Below are 27,847 nucleotides of genomic sequence, written 5' to 3' on the forward strand. Positions count from 1 at the left end.
TCATGACGCCAGGGTGGTGCTCGTGCAGTTGTCGACGCCGCAGGCCAGGACGTCGCGGTTGTCGCGGGATACGGTTAAGTGGTCGTGCACACTGCCTGTCCCGGCGCTTCTTGTACGCCAACAGCAGCGTCGTGTGGTTGAACGCCGTCAGCTTCGCGAACCCAAAGTCAGTGGTCCCGCACGTGGCTCCACCGCGCCCGCACGGCTGTGTAGTCGGCGAGGCTGGCGCCGCCGCCGCCCACCACGACGTGCGTCGTCGCCGTGAAAGGCGCCAGTGTAGAGGTCAGACCCCTTGGCCACGCACGCGTTCTGCGTTTCACACACACAAATTAAATCCAATCAGAGTGATAAGTCTTCTACTACAAAAATGAGCGTCAGCTAGCCACAGGAGATGGAATGAAGCTGAGAAGAACCTCGTATACTGGGCAGGTCCGTTCGTAGCCGTGGACAGTGGCCATACATAGCGATGTCGATCTTGTGCTTCTGCCAGAGTGACTGAAGGCTCTCGCGTCCCATGGGCTCCTCGGTTGTTCCTTCGTCCGCGTAGAAGGTGGCGGACAAGTAACCCAGAACACGGTGCGTGAGGAAGATAAGCCACGGCTGTTTCTGCCGATCAACAGACGACAGGCAGTGCTCGATGAACCTGTACTGCTCCGTGCCTGGCCTCTAGTCCAACTCGGTATTGGCTATGCAGAAACGGAACATCCCGTAATCCATTGAGTACCTAGAAGGATAAGCTGATGCTAGATGAGAGCTTCTTGGAGACAAAATTGGAAAACATTCGTCCTGTTTTTCAGCACGACTTCAGCAGTACTTTTCAGCAAAGGAATAGTATTTTTATCTCGCAATAAATCAGCAGCATCAGCCAAATTTTAGCGAAACAAACAGTATCAATACTGCAACTTTCTATTCTATGGGAAAATCAGATGAACAGCGATGCACAGCTCAGCTCCATGAACAAATAGCTTCAATAATGCATGTGGTAATTTCAGCCAATGGGGGAATTGTTTATTTTTGTAGGTGAGTAATGAAATTTCAGCCATTTCAGCTTCAAACACCATGAAAGTTTGTTAACATTTTTTTTGAACGAATAAAAGGTTGTTAAAGTCCTCTTGCCTGTCAGCTTCATGTTTAATGCTATGTCTTCAATCTTGAACATATCCAGTTTTTTTTAACACTTTTTGTAAACTAATTTTAAATCTAACACTGTTTTATTTATTTTTCAAAACTAATTTTTTTTTCCAAAATCTAACACTTTTGGCCGCGTCTATTTCCCTGGCGTGATGAAACGCCTGTGCCACGCCTATGCATGGTGGAGTGACCGGTGACGTGGGGGATGACGTGGCGACGACCGGGGCGCTGACCGGTGACGTGGCAGGATCTGTCGCGCCATCCCTCACGGCGCGGCAGTCCCAGGTAAATATCGCCCGCAAGCCGCCCTTCCCTCTGTCTGCCTGCCCGCCGCTGCGCCTACCGCTGGCCACGGCCGCACGCCGGCCCGCCCGCTGACAGCGCCCGCCCGCCCTGCCGCCCGCCCGCAGCGCTGGCCGTGCCACGAATGCCGGCGCGCCACCCCCTCCGGTCGCCCGCCGCGCCCTCCGGCCACGCACATAGGTATTTGTAAAATTTAGCTACCTTTTGTAAAATTCATATAGGTATTTGTTAGGGATATCAACAGTCTCGTGTGCAATGAATTCTACGTGTATGCTTCATTAAATTTCTTTTGTAAAATATATTCATCACCTTTCGTTTTACAGTTGACAAAGAAGCTTGTAGTATATATATTATTATCGTGGGGCTATGGTTATCTTTCTATATTATCTGTATCTATTTTTATTTTAAAGTTAGCAAAGAAGCTTTTAGCATACTCAGCGGCACGAAACCATGGTTTTGTTTTCCTAAATTATCCATAGATACGTTCACCCGTCCATAGATATATTCATTCGTTTTCGTATAACAGTTAGTAACGAAACCTCTAGCATACTCATTAGCGCGGTGCCCTGAATAACTTCCCGTATTATCCGTATTCGTTTTCATTCTAAAGTTGGCAAAGAAGCTTTTAGCGTACTCGCTAGCGCGAAGTTGTGGCTTTAATTTGTCTTTTCAAGTTGGGCGTAAATGCTTAAATGTGGGGAGCGAGTGGCGAAAGGCTGTCGCTTCTAGTGGATGGAAACGGGACTATCATGAGAGGAAAGAAAGGAAAGCTATATAGCAAATGCAGTTATAGCATCTCCTCAATTATATATTGTGTAAATTATATACTGTAAATCAACAGTGCAATGAAAAAGAAAGAAAAGCTATATAGCAAATGCAATTATGACATCTTCTAGTTGTCTGGTGTCTGAACAGCTATACATAGAAGTTGCTTATTTTCATAGTGAAGTTGTTTAATATGTCTGTTAATATTACTTTGAATATATACATGTGCTTTTATATTGTGTTCGTATTGCATAACAAATAGTTCAAATTTTGCAATGCTACATAATGTTAATTTGAATACTCTAACCCTTTATTTATTAATTTATAACATGATGGCCCCTCCCACGCAGCACCCTGTTGTACCCCTTCTTGAGGTGGAGTATGATGACCCGCACCGAGCACACTTCTTGACTGACACCGACGTAGAGGTGCCCTAGCCTCCTTTGAGGCCCGCACGCACACCAGGGCGTACCAGTGGGACGACCGTTACGCGCCGTACATACGGCGTGCCGTCTTTCTCGAGCTTGTCCGTATTGTCAACTATGGTCTTCCGTCCCTTAACCCAGCACTACTTACTGCAGCTTGTAGACAGGTGCGCGTGCCTTCATTGTATGCAAACATTCTTATAACAAATTTGAGGTAACTAACAGTCGTTCTATTCTTATAACAGGTGGAGGCCTAAGACCTACACGTTCTACCTACCTTGCGGTGAGATAACCTTCACCATGCAGGACGCGAAGGCTATCTTTGGCCTTCGGTTGGGGGGACTTCCAGTGACAGGTATAGTTGACAACGATCACTAGAGAAAGCTGGTGGCTCAGTTCACTGGCTTTTTTCCACCGAACGACGAGGTTTCCAAGAAAAATAAGTGAGCAATTCAAGCCTATTTAACACTTGTATTGCTTTCCTGTAGCCATCGGGTCTCATTTTCTTTGGTGAATTTCAGGAAAGTTCTGGTGTTTCATTGTCGTGGATCACAGAGCGCTTTGATTACTTGGACCCACAGGCTGATGAGGCTCAGATCGACAGGTTCGCTAGAGTGTGGCTCTAGCACTTCCTTGATGCTTTCCTATTCCTAGACACCTCGGGCAACACCATCAGCTAGATCTTTCTTGACATACTACGCCAGTCGTGGGATAACATAGCGGCGTACAGCTAGGGTAGCGTAGTCCTGGCATGGACGTATCGACAGCTATGCATTGCCTGTCGTCGCACCTCAGGGTATGCAAACCTTGGGGGTTGCTCCTACCTACTTTAGGTTTGGTGTTGGGAATGATGGCCCGTTGGGAGGCCCCTTATTACTGGTTTTCTGTAAGTACTTCGGTTCACTATATTCTTCGAGGCAGTTACATATGCTGAAATTATTAATGGTTAATGCATTATCGTGTTCAATGCAGCATTGGAACGGGCAGGATACACTCCTTACAGCTCTGTATATCTGGACGCAAGCAGAGTTAGTTAGAGGGAATGCGAGGCACAAGTACAGGGAGTACATGGACTATCTCGATGTCCTGACATAGCACCAGGTTATGCTCTCTTTACTATCATACATGTGTCTTGTTCGATGTACACTATATTACAACCTAACTCAATTACAAAATATTCAGGTACATTGGTGTCCTTGGGATGCTCTGAAGCTCTATGACTATCTGAGTCCTGTCACTAGGGATGAGTCAGACGAGTATCGCTGCAACATCCCTCTTATTTTCTTCCATGTGGTCAAGATTCACTTGCCCATCAGGGTTTATAGGCGGTTTGAAAGAATGACATGCTACCCACCACCTACTTTACTCCACCAACCAAGAATTGCAGGGGTGTATTATCGATTAATAACAAAGCTACAATTCAGAGGTGTGTATGATACAACTAACAATCGTTTTGTTGTAGGTATGACCGTAGGAAGACGAGGACGACGATGACGACGACCCCCAGGCTTCTGCATACACCACCACCAGTGGGACCCTTGGCAGCAGGACAAGATCAGCATGTCTCAGCTAGGTGGTGCTCCGCTTGGTACCCAAGAAGCCTCATAGGTAGTAACAAAGGTAGTTTCTTTAAATACGTAGGCTTCATGAACTAACGATCATAAAGATTATAAGTAATCGTGCATATCATATACTTGCAGGGTACGAGCCGTACGCACCGGCAACGTGACCACACCGACGTTGGCTACACTCCGAATATGTTGCCTACAAATCCGAAGAGACAGAGGCGTCCGAAGGATCCTTACACTCTTGAGACTTAGTTGGTTATGTCAAACTTATGTCGAACGAATATTGTCGTCCGAAACTTGCAGACTTAGTTGGTTATGTCGAACCAATGAAAATATTATGTGGCAACTTGTCAACTTGTGCACGGACTCCATTTATTTGCTTCATATTTGTTTCAATGCGTCGCGGTGGCACTTGTAGTTATTTACAGCACCGATAGCAACTCCCATTCAATTGCAATTGAGGCTGGTCGGCTTCTATTCTGCGTCCAGGTCCTACCGCGCCGTGGGCTATGGCGCGGCAGAACCTGCCACGTCATCGGTCAGCGCCCCCGATCGTCGCCACATCATCCCCCTTGCCGCGCCACCATATATGGCGCGGCACAGGCGTTTCGCCGCGCTAGGGAAATAGGCACGACCAAAAGTGTTAGTTTTGGGAAAAAAATAAAACAAGTGTTAGATTTAAAATTAGTTTACAAAAAAGTGTTAAAAAACTCACGTGGGGGGGGGTTCATACCAGAACTGCTCAGTGGTTTTCTGCTGGCACGTAGAACATATTCTGAGCTAGTACCCCGCATTCGCCGCCTGAGTCAAGATTTCTGTAGAAAGATCCTGATCCAGGCCAATCTCTTTCGTGGTTACCACTACAACCACAAATTAGTAGCATCAGAAACATATAAAAACTGTTCCATTTCACTATCATTTGATTTGTTGTCAAGTTGGAATCCTGGACGAACCTCGCAACCATGTAAGGCATAGTGGAAGCAATGGGCTCAACCTGTGCAGTGAATTGATCCCACTGTGACAGATAGCCATTGGCATATGCGATGTCTCCAATATGAAAAACCACATCAATGTTCTTCAAGTCTTTAATTAGCTGGTTCGTTGTGTTAAGTGAAGCATGCTCAAAGTCATTGAACTCATTTGAACCATCAACCTCAGTCCTGATAAAAAAGAAGTTTAAATGACAACTTTAGTGTCAAGCAGTAAAAAGAAGTCCCATCTACTTCTTTTGATGAAACACTTCCTCCTATACTAATAAGCAAACAAATTTAAACACATTAGAAGGCCACTAGTCTCCTTTTTTCTTGCTTGTTAGTTTGATTTGAGATTAAAAGGATCAAGATGCCCAAGAGGGGGAGTGAATTGGGTTAATTCTAAATTTCTTTGCAATAATTAAGTCCTATGGTTAGTCCAATTAACCCCTTGTGCCTAGAAAGTATTTCTATTGATCTACCGTACAAAAGTTTAGCAACCTATGTTCCAATCCTACTCTAGCATGGCAATTCTATGAATGTAAATGACAAAAATTGAATAGCTCAAAGTAAATGCTCAAAGTAAATAGAGAACGAGGAACACGGCGATGTTTTACCGAGGTATCGGAGAGTCGCCACTCTCCACTAGTCCTCGTTGGAGCACCCACGTAAGGGTGTGCTCCCCCTTGATCCACGCAAGGATCAAGTGCTCTCTACGGGTTGATTCTTTGACACTCCATCGCGGTGATTCACCCACAATCGTTCACAACTTGAGTTGGGTCATCCACAAGCTCCGTCGGATGATCACCAAACTCTCAATCACCATCAAGCCGTCTAGGTGATGGCGATCACCAAGAGTAACAAGCACGAACTCTCACTTGACCACAACAAGCCTAATGAGAAGGGTGGATGCACACTTTGCTACTCTTAATCTCACTAATGAGGGCTCTCTTTAGGATTCTCAAATCTCAATCACCTCACTAGGACCTTGCTCTTCTTGGCACTCTCAAATGTGTTTCTCAGCTGTTGGAATGAGTAAAAGTACCCCCACACACGAATGGAGGAAGTATTTATAACCATGGCTAAAAAATGAACCATTATGTGCCTCTGCGGGGTGACCGGACGCTCTGGTCATGTTGACCGGATGCTCCGGTCAGTTCTCCCCGAACTCTAGTGTTTAAGATGTGATCGGATGCTGGACAGCGTCCGGTCAACACTTACCAGATGCGTCCGGTCGTGATTTTCCCTCTCTGAAACCTTACTAGAGTCAATCGGACGCTGGAACTCAGTGTCTGGTCACATCACCTCTCAGCGTCCGGTCGCACCAGATGATTTCACCTTGATCAAATGAACTGACCAGACTCTGCGCCAGCATCCGGTCACCCCAGAGCCAGCGTCCGGTCAGTATTTGACCCTCCATTCACTTCCAACTCTCGATCATATATGAATGAAGTTTGCTCCAATGTATCTAAGGGCTTCTTAGGAGCTACCTAGTGCTAGATTTAGCAAGTGTGCACCACACCTAACTCACTAAACTCACCTAGATCAAGCTACCCATCCATACCCCCCTTAATAGTATGGCCAAAGGAAAAAACAAAGTCCTAAACTACTCTAAGTGTCTCTTCCACTCCAATCGACACTTAGAACTAGTCCATCCTTAACTTTGTCATTCATCCTTTGAAAACCGAAATGATTTCCATCATACGGGCATGACCATAATGATAGCCCAATCGATCTCCATTACCATGACCTAACTTAATTGCCTCTGCAAAACACACATTAGTCATAGTAATCATGTATTGTCATTAATCACCGAAACCCAACTAGGGGCCTAGATGCTTTCAATCTCCTCCTTTTTTGTGATTGATGACAATACCACCTCGAGTATGTGAAAGAGTTGAGGTTTTTAACATGCTTAATTCATATAAGTTTTTGACAATAAGAACAAAGGAGTTAGGCAAGCTTATATGACCTAAGCCAACATGATGTACTCAAAAGATATGAAATAAGCATGAGTACAAGTAATAAAACTCATTTGCATCGGAGTAAAACACGGAAGTAAAGCAAATGAGCATAACACTAGTGATATGACATACAAGATTCAAAGTAGAGAGCACACATATCACATATTACGATCACATAGATATCACTATCACATAAATATAGTTTGATGCATAAAAGTAAACACACGAATGCATAATAGTGTATCACACATAAAAACCAAATATAATAGAATACTAAGCTCCCCCTAAGTCTAACATACTCGATCCCTCTCCCCCTTTGATATCAAACACCAAAACCTAAGGGTCGGTCGGCGGGGCTACAGCGGGCGAGTCGGGCACTGAGATACGAGGAGCAAGCTAGAACTGTGTGTCATCATCATCTGACCCTGAGCTCTGAGCTGTCTGACCCTATGTAGTTGGAAGCGATGCTAAAGCAGTCTAGGTCAGATCAGGGACTGGAGCGGCCGTAGACTGTGTAGGTATCACTGAAGCAGGTGACTCTAATGAAGCAACAGAAGAAGGAAGCATATATGTAGTCTCGGTAATAGGTGCAACTATAGAAGGACCTGGGACATGTAAATATGACAGAGTAGGCTACCCTGTCAACTCACTAAAAGTCACTCCAAGGCTCTTGGAGACTGAAGTATCTGGCACTAGCAGTGAAGAAGTCTAAGCCGATGTGAAGCCCGTCTGAAAAGGTGTGAACTACGGGGCTAGCACTAGCGAGGCAAACCACTAGGATACCTACTCTATAGGTGAAGCAAACTATGCTGGAGGCTGTCGCTGACTCTGAAGCCCACTAGGCTGTAATGCTGGAGTCATAGAGGTGGTGGTAGGCTGACCAAGCTGGGGTGAAGGCTATGGCGGTGGAGCCCCAATAGCTGTCACAACATGCTGCATAAACCCCAGTAGCTACTGTTGCATGAGAAGCTGCTGCTGATGCATGGTCTGCTGCTACTGCTGTATAGCATGTTGCTGCTGCTGGATCGCCTGCTGCTGTCGCTGGAACTCATCATGCCTAGTCTAAAATTGTGCAAAAGTGGCAGCCGTCTCCTGAGCCTGGCGATCCTGATCCTGCCTCATCCGCTCAAGTATGACAAGTAGAGCGGGGTTTGTCTATAGTGCAGGTGGAGCTAAACTAGAGCTACCAGCCTCATGGTCATATCGTCGTGGAGGCATCTGAGGAATAGGCTGGTAGCCATCATCTGAGCTATCACTGGGGTCACTCGCGACAATCCCCTCCTGCTGAGCATCAAGCTATTTCTCCTCTATAGCTCTATGCTCCTGATGGTCTCATCCTACTGAGCTACAGTCTCTGGCACCTCTAGACGTTGGCTCAGCTGGCTAGGTGTCCTTACTGTACTATGATGGATCATCTGAGTCATGTTGTATACAAGAAACTCTATAGTAGCACCACTATACTCTGCCAGCATCTCTGGTGGCCTCACAATAACTACCCTGTGGATCAGGAATGTAACCCAGTGAGCATATGATAGCTGCCTATGACCCCTGAACCCCTCTATAATAGTATCCTCCATCTTTGATAGAAGGAGATCCCAAATGTCAAACATTGTATGCTGCATCAGAGAGTTCAGTAACCATAACTGTATGCGAGTCAAGCCCTCATGATACCCCATCCTTGGAAGTAGTGTCCTCATAATGGCATCCAGCACTCTAGCTATAGGAGTGAGATCACTAGGTGTCCTGCTCGACCCCTCACCGAATGGCTCTATAAAACAATGGCAGACTAGATCTGTAGGGGGCACAAGACCGCTGTGAGGGCTTCTAGGAGGCGTTGTCTGTCCATAGCAAACCTCATGTAGCTGGATGGGCTGCTCCTAAAGTCTGAGTATCTCTCTAACCCTAGTGCTTGTTAGCCTGTAATCTCTGCCTCTAAATGCAAAGTGTATAAATCTGTGTTGCAGGTCAATCCAGAGTGTAGCATAGAACTGACGGACCCAAGATAGAACATATAAGCCTATCCGTCCAAGTAAATCTGTCAGCCCTGGCAGGTAAGCTAGGTAAGAGCAAATATCCTCTCCAGCTGTTGCTATAATGGTCTCAATGTTGCACACCCTCTGAGAACTGAACACTGCCCCATTGTTAAGATATGCATTATAAAAATCTTACTGCAGAGGTGTGTAGAAACCCTCTAAAGCACGCTCATCCTGCCTCGGTGGAAACCACTACTCAAAGTCCACAAATCTAAGCTACTACACCTGCTTGGCCGTGGCGGCCCTCAAATCCAAGTGAGTCACTAGAGGTGGACCCTATGGTCTAGGCGGTGGATGTGAACCCCTCCGCTGTGTCTCTGACCTCGGTGTGACTAGAGCACATGTATGACCAAAGCGGCGAAGTTGTGGCTGAGGTGCCTGCTCTATCTCCTTGGCCTGCTCTCCCTCCTGAGTCTGCTCTGCTGGCTATGGCTGCTGCTGTGACTCCCCTTGAGACTGACTCTCATCAATAGCCACACGCCATCCTCCAACCATGACAGTCCAAGCTGGACCACCATGACGGCGCTCAACCTGCTCAAGTGTAGCCCTCGTAGATGGAGAGAGCTGATCTGCAATGATAACACCACTCCGAGCACCTCCTCTCTCTACGCGCTCTGCGGCCTCTACAACTGCGGCTGCTCTCACTGTTTCTGCATCAGGGTACTTGCGCTTCCTCGATCCTAGCTTCTTTGTCGCCTTGCCTTTTGCATCTGTAGGCTGGCGAGGTGGGGCCTTAGATCCTCATCACCGGGACCACCTCCGACATTCTTGACACAAGCCATCTGATGGATCTAAAAAGAATAACTGTCGCTGATGAAGATCAACAACCAACTGTCACTTCTGAGGCTTGGCCTCGATCCGTACTCGTGAGCTTGGCCTAAGTTAACTGACAACTGCCAATGGGACCACAACGACACCGACTCGCTGCACGATAGAATAGATAGGATATACAAATAAATACAATATATCTAGATAGACGAAACCCTAAGAAAGCAAGTAATGGATACGAAATTGGAAATGATGGCTTGCTACCTTATGAACCGGTGCATCGACGAGAAGAGGAACGAATCGGGGAACCAACGGATCGGCAATTCAAGGCTAGGGTTAGGGTTGCGGCGAGATTCGACGACCGAGCAATACAATGAGGGCACAAGCGTGGGCGACGACGCTGGAGCTTGGGCACGGGGGCAGAAAACATGGTGTCGGCGCTGGTGCATGGAGGCGGTGCTGGTCAAGAGGCGCTACTGCTGAGGGAGCTCAGCGGCGTGTAGAGCAGCGTGGGCTAGCGGCGCTTGCAGGTGGTGCGGGCAGTGGGAGCAGGGCGGCGTAGCTACGGCAGCGAGGAGCAGACAGCGGTGCGTAGGCTCAAGACGGCGCGGTGCGGTGCGGTAGCGCGCGGGCGGTGACGCAGGCAAGTGGCGCAGCATGACGGTGCTAGAGGTGGCATAGCAAGCGACGATGCTGGTGTGGATCTAGGGTGCGGGCACACGGTGGCTCAAGAGGAGGTGGCTAGGGCTCGATGCAGGCGGATATGGTGGCTAGGACAGTTATAAGGAGTCCCCGATGGAAGAGATAAGGAAACAGAGAAGAATCCGGATGCCGCATGATTTCTACTGATCGGACGCTCTGGTGGCAGCGATCGGACACTACCACCCAGCGTCCAGTCTGTAAGGAAAATGGACCCTTGGCCCATTTACTTTGGATTTTGGTGTTTGATGACCAACACAACCAAATTGAACTAATGAATTTGCAAGTGTTTGTTTTGTGTTCAATAGGGTGCAAAACATAACTTGGACGAAGGCGATGTGATGATCCGATGATCAACACCTCAAGCAAGACCTTAGGAGCACAAGAGAAGACCCAAGAGATCAAGCAAAGTCCAAGCATGAAGATTGGAACCAAGCCGTACGCAAGATCGCGAAGAAATGAGCTCATTGTGGTGACCGGACGCTGTGACCGGACGCTGGACAAGCGACCGGACGCTGCAACCGGATGTTGGGCAAGTGGCTCGGCAGACAGGCGACCGGACGCTGGACCGGACGCTGGCGGCAACCGACCGGACGCAGGACAGCAGTGTCCGATCGATTACAGTAAGGTTCCATAACGGCAAATTTGCGACTGGATGCTGGCCAGCGTCCAATCAGTAAACTGCCAGCTCAACGGTCAGGATGACCGGACGCGTCCGGTCAGGACATTTCAGCGTCTGGTCAGTAGCAGTTTCGCGGGAATTCGACCCCAACGGCTACTTTCTCCGTGGGGCTTATAAATACAACTCCCAACCGGCCATTTGAGGCATGTGGAACTGAGGAAACATACCAAGGGTGTTGATACACCATTTTAGTGATCTCCACATGCATAGTGCTTAGTGTTTTATTAGGTGATTAGCATAAGTGCTTTGCGAAGTGCTTAGATTGATTAGACCACCGCTTATGCGCTTGCTCTAGGTGTTTGCCTAGTGTTTAAGTGAGGTTTACATACCTCTTGCCACCCCGTGCTTGCGAGCACAAGTGTTGTACATCGGAGGGGCTTGAAGTCTTGCGAGACACACCAACCGCGTTTGTGGTGTGGCCGCCACCGTGTACCGGAGGGAACAAGGCCCGTGGCGTTTTGGCCGAAAGCTTGATAGTGAAGACGACGGGGAGCATCCGGGAGAGGCTTGCCGAGAGGCACATCGGAGACCCACTTGTGCGTGGGGAAGGCCCAAGGCTATCCATAGAGTTACCCGACCGGGAGCTTGGCCCTTGCGAGGGATTCCTTACGAGGGGCTCCAACGAGGACTAGGGGGAAGCTTGCATGCTTCTCGATACCTTAGTAAAAATACCGAAATCGTCAACGGGAGTTTGCATATCTCTACCTTGCTCTTTAGCTTCCGCATTTACATTGTTTACTTTATTAAGCTTGAGGTAGAGATAGCAGTACACTAGCAAAACCATAGTTGCACATCTAGATAATTTATCTTTTGCATAGGTTTTGCTAGGGTAAGAAAAAGAGGTCATAGTTTAGAGTTAGTTTTTAAGTTGCCTAATTCACCCCCCCTCCCTCTTAGGCGTCACGGTCCCTTCAATTGGTATTAGAGCCGGTTGGCTCATATTTGGACCCTTGGCTTAACCGCCGTTGAGCCGACGTGATTGTAGAGTGGTTAGGATGGATACCGCTAGGCCTCCACAATTTGACGGCACTAACTTCCCATACTATAAAGCTAGAATGGCTTGCCACCTTGAGACGGTTGATTTGGGTGTATGGAGAGTCACTCGTGACGGGATGAAACCCATCAAGAATCTCGAAAAACCCACAAAGAGTGATGAAAAGGAAATGCACTTCAATGCTAGAGCTAAAAATTGCTTGTTTGAATCACTTAGTATGGATGTTTTTAACCAAGTATTCACTTTAAATACGACACATGAAATTTGGTTAAAACTCCAAGAGCTCCATGACGGCACAAGCAATGTCCGTGAGCAAAAACATTGTCTAGCAAAGCAAAACTATGATTCCTTTACTATGAATGATAATGAGCTTGTTCGTGATATGTATTCTCGTTTGAATCTAATTATCAATGAGCTCCATTCAATAGAATTATTAAAGGTAGATGATGCGGACATCATGAGGAAGATCATCTCTGTTCTACCACAAAAGAAATATGCAAGTATCATCATCATCCTTAACAACATGGAGAACTTGAGCACCATGACCCTGGGCATTGTCATTGGCAAGCTAGTGGCATTTGAAATGTCACGTAAGATGGGTCAAGGAGAAGCATCTTCATCAAGCAAAGGCAAAGCTCTCGCTTGTAGCAAAAAGAAAAAGATGAAGGGCAAGAAAGTTGAGTCAAGCTCAAGCTCAAACTCCTCAAGTGAAGAAGAAGATGAGGATGATGATGATGATGAACAAGAATCAAGTGATGATGATCAATCTTCCTCCTCCACCTCTGACCTTGATGAAGAATCAATCAAACTTATCAAAAAGGTGGAGAAGATGATCATAAGGCTCAATGTCAAGGGTGTGCCCATCCAAATTCAAGACCTCATTTTCACTAATCAAAGAAACGAGCAAAGAAAGATAGGATGCTATGGATGCGGTGAGTTGGGGCACTTTGTGGAAGTTTATCCAAACAAGCCCACACCCAAGGCAAAGAAGAAGGCATGCAAAAACAAAGCCCTCACATCAATAAGGTCATAGGATGATTCTTCAAGTGAAGAAGATCATCACAAGAGGCGAGAGCGCAAGCACTTATCATCAAGCTCTTCTCGTGTGTGCCTTATGGCATGAGGTAATGAAAGCTCATCCTCTAGTAAGAGCGATAGTGATGATGATTTGCCTTCTTATAATACAATTGTGCAACAAAATCATAAATATGCTAAAGTTTGCACTAGTCAACAAAAGAAGCTCAAAAATTTAAAAGAAGAGCTAGGTAGTTCACAAGAAGCATACAAGAATTTGCTTGAACAATATGAAAACTTTACAAATCTCAATGTTGAACTATCTACTAAAATTGAGCAACTTAAGGCTAATGCAACAACAACAAATGCATGCACAATCAATGATGAGCAACTTCTAAAGAAAAATGAAAAATTAAAAGAAAAGTTAGCTAGCTCACAAGAAGCATATAATAATTTGCTTACTAAAATGGAAACCATGTGCAAATATTGTGATGAGCTAACTAATAAAGTTGTTAATCTTGAAGCCGTTAGCACAAACCCCACCAAGGCATCTAAAAAGAAAAGTTCTATCTTTAACATGTCTAAAAAGGATGCCTCTACTTCTTGTAATGATTTATGTTTAGACTCACCTTTGTGCAACCAAGTTTGTGTTGAGAAAGTTGTTGTAGATACATGCACACAAGAGGTTGCAAAGGAGAATGAGCAACTCAAGCAAGAAGTAGCTCGCCTCACCAAGGACTTGACTCAAGTGAAAGGCAAGGCGAAGCAAACCCAACTTCATTAAGATAACACCATCAAGGGAGTGAAGAAGCTTGATGAAGGACAAACCATGGTTTGTTACGTGTGCCACAAGGAAGGCCACAAGTCCTATGAGTGCAAGGTGAAGAATGGGGGAGGAGCAAAGAAGAAGGAGAAAACGCAAACAAGCAAACTCTCCAACACCTACACCAATAAGGTGGACAAGAAGGCCTCCACATCTTATCTCTTGAAGAAGAAGAAAAATGACAAGGTGGTTGCTATCAAGGTGAACAAGCAAGCCAACAATGGGGTCAAATGCTTTTGGGTGCTAAAGGAAATCATTTCCAACATGAAAAGCACCAAGAAGGTTTGGATTCCGAAAGGGAAGTAAGAAGTCCATCGGACATCAGGGAATTTGGAGACTTGGCAAAGTATGGGTGCATTTCAAGGGGTGCATCATGATGGACAAAGTCATTGCCAAGTAAGTTAGTGAAAACTATGGACCCAAATTCCCCTACCCATGTTAGGTAACTAGATATCATTACTTTCAAATAGTATTCATTGCAATTGATTTTGTTGTTTCAATTGATATACTCTTAAAGCATCTAGTTATCTCTCATGCCTATATTTGCATTTACATGCTTAAATATTTTGTCATGCATTCAATAGGTATATCATATGGTAGGCTTGCTCGGTTTCATTATCAACCCTTGGAGCAAACCTACATGGTTTAAAATTGTTTAGGAGCACGACACATAGCTTGTTTTACAATTAATTATCTAATATGTGCCAAAGTCCAAATTGTAGATAATCTCTCCCAAATATCATCTTACAAGTGGTATTTTGATACTTAAATCAATGTGCACAAAGTTTACAAGTATTCAACACTTGTGTGCACAAATTTAGGGGGAGCTTAATCTACAACTTGGACAAATAGTATCATTTTTTCCAAACCTATCACATGTGTAGTAGTCTCATTGTAAGGAAATTAGAGTCCCCGGAGTTAAGCATCATTCTTCAATTGGCATCATCATGTTGTTTTCATTTTCATATTTATATGCTTTCTCCATGCATTATATAGATTAAACTCTCTTGTACAGTAAATTGCTAACTATGCATATGCTTTGCTTTCTATCATATGTATGCATATATTTAGGGGGAGCTTAGTCTATATAATGTGAGAGTCAAAATTTGTGATCCATTTCATCCTTTAAAACAAAGGATCATGAAATTTGACCCTCACTTGTGCTTCTAATGTCTTCCTTTTCGGTGTTTAATGCTAAAGGGGGAGAATTTGAAGGACCAAAGACAAGCATTTAGCTACAAGTAGTAATGGTCCGAGAAAGGAAGGGAAGTAAATTATGGGTTAGTCCAAGTAATGAGAGATTTTTTTAGAAAGCTAGGCTTTAATCCATAATATCACATGGGGACATTTGCAAGGGCAAGACAAGCTTTTAAGTAAAGTTTCAATTTGTATCTATCAATTAGTATCATATAACCTTGTCCTTTTGCATTGCATCCTAGCAAGTAGGTAGTTTGTTTTAACTTCCAAATTCCTATTATTTGCTTGCTTTGGTTGTGTTGGCATCAATCACCAAAAAGGGGGAGATTGTAAGGAAAATGGACCCTTGGCCCATTTACTTTGGATTTTGGTGTTTGATGACCAACACAACCAAATTAGACTAATAAATTTGCAAGTATTTGTTTTGTAGTTCAATAGGGTGCAAAACGTAACTTGGACGAAGGCGACGTGATGATCTGATGATCAACACCTGAAGCAAGACCTTAGGAGCACAAGAGAAGACCCAAGAGATCAAGCAAAGTCCAAGCATGAAGATTGGAACCAAGCCGTACGCAAGATCGCGAAGAAATGAGCTCATTGTGGTGACCAGACGCTGTGACCAGACGCTAGACAAGCGACCGGACGCTGCAACCGGACGTTGGGCAAGTGGCTCGGCAGACAGGCGACCGGACGCTGGACCGGACGCTGGCGGCAACCGACCGGATGCAGGACAGCAGCGTCCGATCGATTACAGTAAGGTTCCAGAACGGCAAATCTACGACCAAACGCGTCCGATGGCAGGCGACCGGACGCTGGCCAGTGTCCGATCAGTAAACTGCCAGCTCAACGGTCGGGACGACCGGACGTGTCCGGTCAGGACGTTTCAGCGTTTGGTCAGTAGCAGTTTCGCGGGAATTCGACCCCAACGGCTACTTTCTCCGTGGGGCTTATAAATACAACCCCCAACCGGCCATTTGAGGCATGTGGAACTGAGGAAACATACCAAGGGTGTTGATACACCATTTTAGTGATCTCCACATGCATAGTGCTTAGTGTTTTATTAGGTGATTACCATAAGTGCTTTGCGAAGTGCTTAGGTTGATTAGACCACCGCTTATGCGCTTGCTCTAGGTGTTTGCCTAGTATTTAAGTGAGGTTTACATACCTCTTGCCACCCCGTGCTTGCGAGCACAAGTGTTGTACATCGGAGGGGCTTAAAGTCTTGCGAGATCACACCAACCGCGTTTATAGTGTGGCCGCCACCGTGTACTGGAGGGAACAAGACCCGCGGCGTTTCGGCCGGAAGCTTGATAGTGAAGACGACGGGAAGCACCCGGGAGAGGCTTGCCGAGAGGCACATCGGAAACCCACTTGCACGTGGGGAAGGCCCGAGGCTATCCACGGAGTTACCCAACCGGAAGCTTGGCCCTTGCGAGGGATTCCTTACGAGGGGCTCCAACGAGGACTAGGGGGAAGCTTGTGCGCTTCTCGATACCTCGATAAAAATACTAGAGTCGTCGACGGGAGTTTGCATATCTCTACCTTGCTCTTTAGCTTCTGCATTTACATTGTTTACTTTATTAAGCTTGCGGTAGAGATAGCAATACACTAGCAAAACCATAGCTGCACATCTAGATAGTTTATCTTTTGCATAGGTTTTGCTAGGGTAAGAAAAAGAGGTCATAGTTTAGAGTTGGTTTTTTAAGTTGCCTAATTCAATCCCCCCTCTTAGGCGTCACGGTCCCTTCACGGTCGATTCCAGAGAGGTCCAAAACACCTAGAATCATGACCAGACGCGTTCGGTGAATCCCGACCAGACGCAGCTAGAGTCCAGTGCAAGCTGTCTCCTTTGTCTTCGATCGACCAGACGCTGGATCGCCATCTGACCGGACGCTGGGAAAGCACTGTTTTAGCGTCCGGTCACTCCTTCTCAGCAGCAGTTCACCTCCTATGAACTGACTGAACGCTGGACATCAGAGTCTGGTGAAGCATCCGGTCACTCTTTTTCTAGCAATTCTTCAAAGTTCTTCATGCTGCCTGTTCCCAATCAAGTCCCAACTTCAATAAGATCCAAATAAACACCAATTGGGACTTATGTGAGTGACCTCTCTTAAATCCTCAATTTTTTCAAAATATTTTGCCTTAGGCTATAATTCTTTTTAAGAAAATAGGCAATAAGAGGACAATTTAAGATAAACGACAAAGCAACATTCATGCATATGCAATGCAATACTTGAAAGTAAATCTAGTTGCTTGTCAAGTTTGATCCAAGGTTAAGCTTCTTCACACGCTTTTCGGCGGTTATTTTAACTATGTTAGACAAGCCCTATATGTATTACCATAAAGAGTAAACATGTTGTATATTACAATGCAATGTAAGGGACAACACAAACTCATTTTTTAGTGAAGTTACTAAAATCAAGAACATTGAGCTCATTCCGCAATCAACAAAAAGTCGCCTCATCTAGCGGTTTAGTGAAGATATCCGCCAATTGATCCTCGGTCCTTACACCTTCTAATGAAATATCATTCTTTGGAACATGATCTCTAAGAAAGTGATGGCAGATATCATTGTGCTTGGTGTGTGAGTGTTGAACCGGATTATTTGCAAGTTTTACCGCACTTTCATTATCGCACAAAAGAGATACTTTTTCTAGAACTACACCATAGTCTAGCAAAGTTTGTTTCATGTAAAGAATTTGTGCACAATAAGCACCTACGGCAATGTATTCCGCTTCGGCGGTGGACAAAGCCACGCTATTTTGTTTCTTGGAGGACCAAAACACAAGTGATCTACCAAGCAAATGGCACCCTCCGAATGTGCTTTTCTATCCACTTTGCAACCGGCATAATCTGAATCGAAATAGCCAACTAATTCAAATATAGCTCATTTGGAATACCAAAGGCCAATGCTTGGTGTGTACTTAAGATACCTAAGGATTCTTTTAATGGCAATTAAATGAGTTTCCTTAGGATTAGCTTAAAATCTAGCATACAGACACACACTAAACATGATGTCGGGCCTAAATGCGGTTAAATATAACAAGCTACCAATCATAAAGCGATAGAGAGTTTGATCAATCGTGTTACCTCCCTCATCTAGGTCGAGATGTCCATTAGTTGGCATTGGTGTCTTGATTGACTTACATTCATCCATCTTGAATCTCTTGAGAAGATCATTTGTATATTTCTCTTGAGAGATGAAAATCCCTTCTCTCATTTGCTTGACTTGAAAACCAAGAAAGAATGTAAACTCTCCAATCATTGACATCTCGAACTCCATTGACATCAATTCACTAAACTCTTTGCAAGAATCTTCATTTGATGATCCAAAGATAATATCATCAACATACACTTGACAAATAAAGATATGCCCATCAAGCTTCTTGGTGAATAGTATGGTCTTGACCTACCCAATGGTGAAGTCCTTCTTGATGAGGAAGTCCCAAAGACGCTCATACCAAGCTCTTGGGGCTTGCTTAAGCCCATATAATGCCTTGGACAACCTATAAACATAATTAGGATATCTAAGGTCTTCAAACCCGGGAGATTGATCAACATAGACTAGTTCATTAATAAAGTCATTTAAAAATACATTTTTCACATCCATTTGATATAGTTTTATGTCATGATGTGATGCATATACAAGGAGGATACGAATGGCTTCTAGTCTTGCAACCGATGCAAAGGTCTCTCCAAAATCCAAACCTTCAACTTGAGAGAATCCATTTGCAACTAGTCTTGCCTTGTTCTTCACAACAACGCCTTAATCATCTTGCTTGTTGCGAAACACCCATTTTATTCCAATAACTCTTGCACCTTTTGGTCGCTCTTCAAGAGTCCAAACTTGTGGGTGAAGTTGTTCAACTCTTCATGCATGGCATTTATCCAATCCAGATCTTGAAGAGCTTCTTCTACCTTAGTAGGCTCAAAACAAGAGATAAAAGTGTGATGTGCAATAAATAAAGCAAGTTTTTACGAGCGAGTCATTACACCCTTTGATAGACTCTCTATGATGAGATCTTGTGGATGATCTTGTAGTAGAGGTGTGTTTCTTCTATTGACCACTTGAGGAGGAGGTTGTGGAGCATCAACATCTTGTGTTTGTACCACCATTTGATCATGGGAGACATGAGTGTCTTCATTTTTACTCTCATCTTTATCACCATCTTGTGACATATTTGATGAAGAAGGTGGATCAATCACTTGTACATCATCTTCATCACCTTTAGGCTTGATGTCTTCAACTGAAATGTTCTTCATAGCCTCCATCAATGGTTCATCACCTACATCATCAAGATTCTTATGTGTTCATTGGGAGCCGTTAGATTCATCAAATTCCACATCATGTGTTTCTTCAACCAAACCGGTGGCATGATTAAATACTATATATGCTTTGAACTTTGATGAGTAACCAATAAGAAAACCAATATCACAATATCTTTAAAACTTCCCTAGATGTTGCCGCTTCTTGTAGATATAGCATTTGCAATCAAACACCCTAAAGAAGGAGACATCCGGCTTCTTCCCATTGAGCAACTCATAAGGTGTCTTATCAAGGAACTTTTGAAGGAATAGATGGTTGGATGCATAGCATGCGGTGTTGATAGCTTCCACCCATAGAGCTTTGGGGGTGTTGTACTCATATAGCATTATTCTTGCAAGAGTGATCAATGTCCGGTTCTCTCTCAACTACATCATTTTGTTGAGGAGTATATGTTGCGGAGACCTCATGCTTGATCCAACTTCATGACAATAGGCATCTATGTTTGTGTTGTTAAATTCATTCCCATTGTCACTTCTAATCTTCTTGAGCTTCACTTCAAATTTATTTTGTGCTCTTTTGGCAAACTTCTTGAAGCAAGATGCAACTTCAGATTTGTCATGAAGGAAGAATACCCATGTGTATCTTGAATAGTTATCAACAATCACAAGACAATAAAGATTTTCTCCCAAACTCTTGTACGTTGTTGGTCCAAATAAGTCCATGTAAATGAGTTCTAGCACTCTTGTGGTTGACATGAAAGCTTTTGTTGGATGGGTATTTGTAACTTGCTTGTCGGCTTGATATGCACTACAAAGCTTGTCCTTCTCAAACTTCACATCCTTCAACCCTCTCACCAAATCATTCTTCATTAGCTTCTTGAGCGAGCTCATCCCAATATGAGAAAGTCTTCTATGCCATAGCCACCCAAGTGTTGTTTTGGTAAATAGGCATGTTTTCAAGTTAGCATCTTCGGAGGTAAAATCCACTAAGTATAGGTTGTTGTATCTAAATCATTTGAATATCACTTCATCATCATCCTTCTTAGATACAACAACTTCCTTCTCGGTGAACAAGCATTGGAAGCCAAGATCACACAATTGTCCAACGGATAGCAAGTTGAAGCTCAATGAAGCAACATAGAGCATATTTGAGATAGAATGATCATTTGATATTGTCACTTTGCCCGATCCTTTAACCTTGCCCTTAGAATTATCTCCAAATGTGATTCTCTCTTGTCTATCTACTTCTTCATCTAGTGAGGTGAACATATGTGGATCACTGGTCATATGTTATGTGCAACCACTATCAATAACTCAATGACTTCCACCGGTCTTGTAGTTCACCTACACACAAGAGATCAAGCTTTAGGAACCCAAACTTGTTGAGGGCCCTTCACCTTCTCAACAAGTGACTTTGCAACCTAAATTTTCTTAGACCTATTCTTGTTTAGGAGGTTCTAAGAACATGGCTTTCATCTTTCCACTAGAATCCTTTCTAAGCATGTAATGAGCATTGAAGGCAAAAGATCTAGCATGCTTGGGCAAGGGTTGTGGTGGTGGAGTTTGGACACTCATGGGCAAAGTGGCCTTCTTGTCCACACTCAAAACACTTCTTTGGCTTTGGTTTTTGTTGTTGTTGAGCTTGAGCCTTCTTCTCTTTGTTTGCCATGTATTCCAATGCCACTTCTATCCATCTTCATGACGGTATTCATTAGTAGCTCACTTTGAAGATGCTTGCCTCTTGTGAACTTGCTCAATCCAATCTTGAGATGCTCTTTCTCCAACTTGAGCTTCTTATTCTCTTCCTTGAGAGCATCATTATTTTTCTCTTGCTTGAGCTTCTTGTTCTCTTCTTTGAGCTTCTCATTCTCAAGAATCAAGTCACCATCATGATCACTAGTTTCAAGCACTATGGTGTTGGTGGTCTTGAGCTCTTCAAGATCTTTCTTGAGCTTTTCATTATCATTCTTGAGCTTGACAAACTCATCATAATCATCGGCCTCAACCACTTGCTTGCCCTTGCTACTAGAACTTTGCTCAATGCTTTCAACGATCAAATCATCACATGATGTAGCTATATCAATCTTAACAATATTGTTAGTAGCATCATGTGGCTCATTGGATAGAAATTCTTAAGCAATGATAAGATTATCATGATTAATCTTAAGAGTAGTATATTCTTCTTTTAGCTTGTTGTGGCTAGTGATGAGCTCTTTGTGCATCCCCTCAAGTTTATCATGTTTATCTTTAAGCTTTCTTAGAAGATTTAAGCTCCTTGAGTTTGGATGATATAGCATCATTTGCTTCTCTAAGCTCAACACTAGCCTTTTCGGCTATATCACATTTTGCTAAAAGTGAATCATTCTTAGCCTCTAGTTTTTCATTCTTAGCTCTACTCTTTCTAATGATCTTAGTGTATTGACTTAGCAATTTAACAAGATCATCATAAGAAGGTGATTCATATTCATCAACATCACTATCGCTATCATCATTGCTAGCATGTTCATCACCACTACTATCATCATTTGATACCTTGCGATCACCCTTGGCCATAAGATATGGGTGTATAGGGAATGATGACGGTGGTGGCGGTGAAGATGATGAAGAGTCAATAACAATGCCGGTCACCTTCTCGTTGTCACTATCATCATCGAATGAACCACTAGATGAATTAATGTCCGTGAGCCAATCACCGATGATGTATGCCTTTTCACTTTTCTTGTGGAAGTCCTTCTTGCCATCTCTCTTCTTGTATGGCTTATTTTTCTTCTTCTCATCTTCTTCTTCATTGCTTGAGTCATCTTTCTTGCCCTTATACTTGTCTTTCTTAGGCTTTGTGCATTGATGTGCTAGATAACTAAGTTCTCCACAATTATAGCAATCCATCTCGGAGATTGGCTTTCTTCTAGAGCTTGTGAAGAACTTCTTCTTGTCATCGAACTTGATGCCACTCTTATTGAGCTTCTTTAGCATCTTGGTGGTTCTTTTCACCATAAGAGCAAAGCTTGCATCATCAACTTCATCATCACTTGAGCTCTCATACTCAAGCCTTGCTTTGCCCTTCTCTTGGCTAGCTTTGAATGCTAAGTCTTTTTCTTTCTTCTTAGTAGAGGATGAACCATCTTGTGGTGTGATGTGTATGTACATCTCATGAGCATTGATCTTTTCCAAAATTTGTGTTGGTGTAGCGGTGGAAAGATCACCTTGATGAAGCACGATCACAATATGCCCATATTTGTCAATGAGGACACTCAAGATCTTTCTTACATCGAATGGTTGCATTTGAGTCCAAACCCATTGACTTCCTCTACAAGAATATTCAAGCGTGAATATATTTCATTAGCACATTCTTTGAGAAGCATCTCAAAAGAGTTAAGCTTTTTCATGACAAGATGATAGCGCTCCTCACGCTCACTCTTTGTTCCCTCATGGAGCGCACAAACGTCCGACCATAGTGCATGGGCGTCTTTGTGGTTTCCTCACCCGGTTGAACACATCTTTGCAAAGGCCTCTAAAGATGGTGTTTCGAGCCTTTGCATTCTATTTTTCGTAATTCACCTCATCGTCTTGTAGGTGTATAGCATCCCGATGTTTTAGGAAGCCTTGTGAGGCGGCTCTAAGTATTCCAACATCTAGAGCTTCTAAATACGCCTCCATGTGGCATCCCCCTCAAAGATAGGAGGAGGTCCATCCCCAGTGAGATATCTTTCTCTAGGCGGTTAAGCCTAAATACGTGAGCACGAGACTTCGATACCAATTGAAAGGATCAAGATGCCCAAAGAGGAGAGTGAATTAGGCTAATTCTAAATTTCTTTGCAATAATTAAGTCATATGGTTAGCCCAATTAACCCCTTGTGCCTAGAAAGTGTTTCTATTGATCTACAGCACAAAAGTTTAGCAACCTATATTCCAATCCTACTCTAGCATGGTAGTTCTATGAATATAAATGACAAGAATTGAATTACTCAAAGTAAATGCTCAAAGTAAATAGAGAAGGAGAAACACGACGATGTTTTACCGAGGTATTAAAGAGTCGCCACTCCCCACTAGTCCTCGTTGGAGCACCCACGCAAGGGTGTAGCTCCCCCTTGATCCTGCGCAAGGAATCAAGTGCTCTCTACGGGTTGATTTTTTGACACTCCGTCACGGTGAATCACCCACAACCGCTCATAACTTGGGTTGGATCATCCACAAGCTCCGCCGAATGATCATCAAACTTCCAATCACCACCAAGCCGTCTAGGTGATGACGATCACCAAGAGTAACAAGCACGAACTCTCACTTGACCACGACAAGCCTAATGAGAAGGGTGGATGCACACTTTGCTACTCTTGATCTCACTAATGAGGGCACTCTTTGGGATTCTTAAATCTCAATCATCTCACTAGGACCTTGCTCTTCTTGGCACAATCAAAGGTGTTTCTCAGCTGTTGGAATGAGCAAAAGTACCCTCCACACACGAATGGAGAAAGTATTTATAACCATGGCTGAAAAACGAACCGTTATGTGCCTCTGTGGGGTGACCGAACGCTCCGGTCATGTTGACTGGACGCTCCGGTCAGTTTCTCCCTGAACTCCAGTGTTTAAGATGTGACCGGACACGTCCGGTCGTGATTTTCCCTCTGGAACCTTACTGGAGTCGACTGGACGCTGGAACTCAGCGTTCAGTCACATCACCTCTCAGCGTCCGGTCGCACCAGACGATTTCACCTTGATCAAATGAACTGACCAGACTCTGCACCAGTGTCCGGTCACCCCGGAAGCCAGCATCCGATCAGTATTTGACCATCCATTCACTTCCAACTCTCGATCATATGTGAATGAAGTTTGCTCCAATGGATCTAATGGTTTCTTAGGAGCTACCTAGTGCTAGATTTAGCAAATGTGCACCACACCTAACTCACTAGACTCACCTAGGTCAAGCTACCCGTCCATACCCCCCTTAATAGTACGGCCACAGAAAAAAAACAAAGTCCTAAACTACTCTAAGTATCTCTTCCACTTCAATCGACACTTAGAACTAGTTCATCCTTAACCTTGTCGTTCATCATTTGAAAACCAAAACGATTTCCATCGTAGGGGCATGACCATAATGATAGCCCAATCGATCTCCATTACCATGACCTAACTTAATTGCCTCTGCAAAACACACGTTAGTCATAGTAATCACATATTGTCATTAATCACCGAAACCCAACTAGGGGCCTAGATGCTTTCAAAGATGAGAAAAGTGGCTAATATTTCCAGCACCAACAAAATTAGCAATGAACATACAACATTTTGGTGGATAAGTTCCTAGGTAAGGAAAAAACAGATGCTGAAGGTCACGAGATGCTAAATTGGCCTTCTGCCAATAGCTGTGCAGCAGGCATTGATATAATAATTCTATTGCATGTCTGCAAAGGACAACGAAAGGACAAGCATCTTGCAGGATTTTGACATCGAATTTGTACCTTGCCCATATCCCCAAAAATTACAACACGTTGCAAAGAGTCTTCCCCAGGATACGGAGGTGCTTTGATGCTATACTGATGTCCCCAAACTAAAGAACCATTAAAAATGCGTTGACCAACTTGGTAAGTGTACCTGAAATTTGAACTCATATGTAAAACTTGATGCCCCTTGCAGTACCACAAATGAATGAGAAACAGCCAAATAGGAGAGAAATTAAGATGCAAAAAGGTTGCGTGAAATTCGATTACAAGACATTGGGCCATAAGTCCTTGAGAAAACTTGTGTGTATGAAACCAGGATCACGCCAACCAACTGTCCTTGCAGGAGGACCTGACATAGAGCCATAAAGGTACACAGTAATGATAACATTCTTATTAGATTCCATAGCAACGTTAATGACTCATCGGGTTTCATGAAAAGTGAAAACATCAGCACACTTAGCTTCGGAACATGGAAACACTAAATCCAATGCAAAGCATAGGAACTGCCACATTGTAATTTTATCGTAAGATAGATCCCTACATTTCAGATAAAAATTGAGGATATTACTCTTTATTTTTGCAGGATACAGTATGAAAATTACTAACCACACATGGTGTCGCGACTGAAAGTAAGGGTGCCTGCAGGAGAAAGGAGTTGGATTTGCCCTTGTATGCCCCATCAGACAAATGGTGTAGCCTCATTGGTACCATAGCCACTTGTCCATGTCACTGTCATCTAGAGTCACTAAAGAACAGTAAAAATCTTGAAGATATGATGCAATTTCATTCCTGAAAGCAGTTATGTTCACTTTTCCTTTAAAAACCTTGATAACTAGAACAAATTCTAAAGGTAAACAGTAAACTAAGAAGTATTCATCTAAATAATAACTAACTGAAATATCCAAGTTCTTGTTTTGCGTTACTTTAATTTTTTTTGCAAATTATAATTCGATCAAAAGAAAATGTTACTTACAGCTACGAAAAAAGTGCATTAGAGAAATGACCAAAATCTATCACCTATTTGCATTCAATATATTTTCTTTCGTGAGTCATATAAAACAATGTTACTTGATGTTCCCTTCATTACTTACAAAAAAAAAACGAAAATGATACTTCATTCCAGGATTTTCCCTGTGCTAAGCGCGGGTACACTGGAGCCTTTGGGTTGATGAAAGTAACACTCTTTGAGTGGGCGATGAGCTTCGGCTGTATTGTTACACAAAAAATGCAGAATCATGCTAAAGCACATACTAGTTATCCATCGTGGTATGCAGAGGAAACAGAGAATGGTAAAACAACTGGCAGCGATATTAGTGACCCCAAAATATAAAACACAATGGTACTAGTGTCCCTGTGCGTGTTTTCTATCTTACAATGACATGCAGCTCTCCTGCGTGGTGTGTTTGAGTTAAAAAAACAACCTAAACTCTAAATCAAAATGGTTCTCTTTGGTTATAAAGAGACGACAAGGTGCTCATTGCTAAAAATCTATGCGAAGTTGGAATTTGACTGTAAAGGTTGTACATGGCCCGGATATTGTGACAACTGACAAGGAAATTATTAATAATATTTATATAAACAAAAAGATCCCAGCATATGTCATGCTTAGTTAATCATTGTGTTGAAGGTGGCCAGGTGGGCCACAATTGTCTATCAGGAGAAAAGATAAATTTGATTAGGTTGTATGTATAGTACTGATAGCTCACATATACCAAATAAAAAGGTCTAAATTTTTGAAACCCTGCAGTTCAATAGATTGATTCACAAAAAGAAGAGCATTTCGCACATACATTCGACAGGCCTCCAGAGAACAATACAAATGAGAAACCCTCTCTCTGATTTATCAGCTGAAGCCTCAAGGATCCCTTTCCAGTGTTTCCATAATCACGATTAGTGTAGTTTGCAAATTGGAACTGCCGAAATATGAAGCCTCCTTCAGTGTTATGTTCAGATAAGAGTTATGAAGTCACCTAAACTCCACATGAAGAAAGCTCACAGGAAACTAACCCAACCTTGATAGGAGCTGTACATAAAAGAGGGGGCTCCACCCATTCGTTCTCTTGTGGACAAATGGAATCACTGACAAACCCAAGGAAACAAAATACACAAGATCAGTCCAGCTTTCCATTTAGCAAGAAGCATGCAGTATTCTACCAAAGCAAATAGCAGATAGTGTATCAGTTTATACTTGAAATTAGCAGGAGAGAAGACTCCAATCCAGTCATCCTTCGAAGGCCTGGGGTTACTATATGTGACGGTCACCCATTCTCTGTCCTTCCCCTGCAACAAATAAAGCAGCCGATAATCTGATTGCAGCAGAGGGAACCATTAGAGAGGGCAATGGCCCTACATATAACCCTTGTGCTGCAAATTTAAGCCCTATTTGGACATTCGAGTATTGAGCGTGCATATTTCTGACGATGAATTGCAAAAATTCAGCCCCGGATTGCGACAAAGCTCTCAAACTACTGTGCACGCATACTCGGAAGAGCTTAGAGCACCTCGAGCCTACGAACTGGTGCCCACTCGAATTAGCGTGAGGCGCCAGCGTTTCAGAGGGCTCACCTCCAGGCCGAGAAGGGCCGGCGACGCGTCGACGAAGGCACCCGGCTGGGGCGCAGCGGTGGCGCGGTGGATGGCGATCCTCGACAGCGGCTGCTCGCCACCTCCCGCCACGGCGGCGCCGGCGCCGGCGATAAGAGCGACCAGCGCATACACCGTCACCGCTGCCGCCGTTCTGGGCAATGACAGCCTCGTGCTCGGTTGTAACCAGCAGACGAACTCCTCCCGCTTTCTGTATACCAATTTG

At 43.9% G+C, this 27,847-nt stretch overlaps 1 pseudogene; it reads right to left on the reverse strand.

Annotated features, from left to right (window-relative positions):
* LOC136467778 (probable inactive purple acid phosphatase 1) lies at nt 1–27,840 on the reverse strand (annotated as a pseudogene).
* Between the last annotated feature and the right edge of the window lie 7 nt (nt 27,841–27,847).

This window comes from Miscanthus floridulus, chromosome 1 (genome assembly GCF_019320115.1).
Source record: "Miscanthus floridulus cultivar M001 chromosome 1, ASM1932011v1, whole genome shotgun sequence".
NCBI lineage: Eukaryota > Viridiplantae > Streptophyta > Magnoliopsida > Poales > Poaceae > Miscanthus > Miscanthus floridulus.